Raw genomic sequence first — 2,608 nt, forward strand, 5'->3', positions numbered from 1 at the left:
ACTTTCGAGCGTAACTATCAACTTAGGTGACACTGAAGCGAAACTAACTGTTCCTTAGAGCGAAACTATGCTGTCACTGAAGCGGAACTATCAAGTGTCCGTAAAAGCGGAACTAAGTTCGAAGGTCATTTCGTCCATTTTTTGTCCGTATTTTGGTCTGAAACTTTCCAGGTTTTGTTAATATTCAATTGCGCACACTCTGTGAAATTTTGAGACAATTTCGACCGATGAAAGTTTGAAAATTTGAAGAAAGTGTAGAAAAACAGATGAAATGCAGCTGAAATGGCAAGAACTCCTCCTCCTGAGCTCTGATACCACTTGTAGGATCGCGTTCGGCCCTATTTGAGTCGATCAGAAGAATTCCTATCCAAATCAAGAGGCGGAAACTAATGATTTGGTGCGATTTCAGCCGGATTCACTTATAATTGCTGTTTTATTGATCTTGATAACGTTTACAGACTCTGACAGCACTTCGGCAGCACTTCGTGGCTCACCGGAAGAATACACCTTCAACACACACACACTTAGGTTCGCTTGAATGACCACCTATTTATAGGTGTCTTGGGTTCGCTTATATGGACAGGTACGTATAAGCGAACCTACCATGTTCAAATAAGCAGACCTAGCTTCTTGACACATAAGCGAAATGTAACACCCCAAAAATATGCAATTTATTTTGTTACCTAAATGTCTAGTTATGTTATATTAACTAAGTTAAATGCATATGTTAGTAATTCAACAAGAAGGAAAGATATGTGACAATAAACAAAAATTTATAATTAGAGGGGTTAAACTTGTAAAAAAAAAGATGAAAGTTATTAATTAAAAAGAAAAACACAAAACACACATTTTTGTGTGTTCTGTGGATCGCCAGGAGCAAAAAGGAACCAAGGAGAAACCCTAGTTCCTAAAATTCTCAAAATCAGAAGGAGTTTAAGAGCCTAAACAAATGCATGAACCCAAAACTCGAGTTATCTAAGCTTGTTCAACGAATGGTAAGTCGAAATTTCTATTTTGATGATTTGTAGAAAGTGGGTTTCAACCCAATCTTGTAGTAATGTGAATAATTGTGTAGTTGTGAGTTAGGATTACACAATAGAACAAGAAATTTGCTTGATTTTAGTTAATCAAACGATTTGAAGCATAAACCCACTTGAATTAGGAAGATAGTGAAGAACATGAATGAATTATGTGCAAATTATTGTAATGGCTTAGTGTGAGAATTGTTATTAGTGAATAAATGATAGTTGAAACTGATTTGGAATGATTGTTGTATGAAATTTTGGTTGATCTTGATAATCTAAGAATGAATTAGTAGAACCATGCTTTGAATACTTGTAGTTCATGTTTTATAGATTGTATGCACGCCATGTGTTCGATGAAATGCCTAAGAATGATTTAGTTGAAGTTTGACATGAATTATTGATTTAATGATGATGTAAACGAAAATGGATATATGGATAATTATGTTAAGTCATGATGAATAAATCAAAGATGCATATGTGAAGAAATGTTTATGAAAGCTAAAAGCATGAAGTTATAATGTATAGGCACGAAGAAGGAAGAAGGTACGAGTCACTTGAAGTCGCAAGCTTCACAAGATCACGGTAAGTTCTTATGAACTTCGCTTATGTAGAAAGTAGAATTTTATGTTAGTTCTCTTGTAAATAATTATTTGATGTTTTATGTGGGAATCATTAGTAAAAAATGTCTTATTACGAATTAATAGTAGAAAAAGGAGAAAAAGTATGTTGACGACCCGTGCAAATGGGTCTAAAGTATGAAAATGATGTTATTCTGGATGATGTGTTAAACCCGTAGTTAAACGGGTCAAATAGGATGAATTTGTTATGAAGTTAAAGTAACTAGATGTTGACTTTTGTAAGTCAAACTAGTGGAGAATAATAAACAAGAAAGTAAAAATATGCATGATCCGTGAGAACGGGTCGGATGAAATATGATGATTTTATGGTGATAGAAGTTAAATGGCATGATATTCGTTAAAGCGGAATTGTAGTATGAAAGATGATGTAAAGATGAAGTGACTCGGTAAAGGGTCAAATAATGAGGTAAAAAGCTAAATAAAAAAAATGTATTAGTAATAATGCTTTATCCGAACTAATATGCAAGTTTGTGTTATGGATGTAGGTAAATCTCATGCTTAGAATGGCGAGCTCGGATTCGAACACACCACATCGTCCATATATGCGCTTCCGGTTCAAGTTATCTTTTGAAATGGGTCAAATAATTTTTGTAATGTAAATGTAAATTTTATGTTTTAGGATGTTCGTAAGTAGTTTGAATTTTAAAACCTTTTTGGGTAGTTCGGACATAACCTTTGTATTAGGTCTTGTATGGTCACTACTTTTATTTCTTTTGAAAAAGTGTCGTAGAAGTTTATTTGAATGACGCTTGTTAAAAGCAGGGGAAATGTTTATAGTACGAACGGGTCATGCCAAAATTTTGTCAAAAAAAAAAATTAGTATGTTATTTTTAATCTATTTGAATGTGAAAAAGTGAGCGTTACACGAAACCTATTTTAACACTTGTTTCTAGGATTTCGTGCCATATCTCATCTATACAAATCTAAGACTCGATGTAAGACGTA

At 33.6% G+C, this 2,608-nt stretch overlaps 1 long non-coding RNA gene across 1 annotated transcript; it reads left to right on the forward strand.

Annotated features, from left to right (window-relative positions):
• Positions 1-842: 842 nt before the first annotated feature.
• Positions 843-2,406, forward strand: LOC110922648. The gene is made up of 3 exons (XR_002583332.2): positions 843-995; positions 1,551-1,607; positions 2,149-2,406. It is a non-coding gene; the product is annotated as an uncharacterized LOC110922648 (long non-coding RNA).
• The last annotated feature ends 202 nt before the right edge of the window (positions 2,407-2,608 follow it).

Source organism: Helianthus annuus, chromosome 4 (assembly GCF_002127325.2).
Source record: "Helianthus annuus cultivar XRQ/B chromosome 4, HanXRQr2.0-SUNRISE, whole genome shotgun sequence".
Classification (NCBI taxonomy): Eukaryota; Viridiplantae; Streptophyta; class Magnoliopsida; order Asterales; family Asteraceae; genus Helianthus; species Helianthus annuus.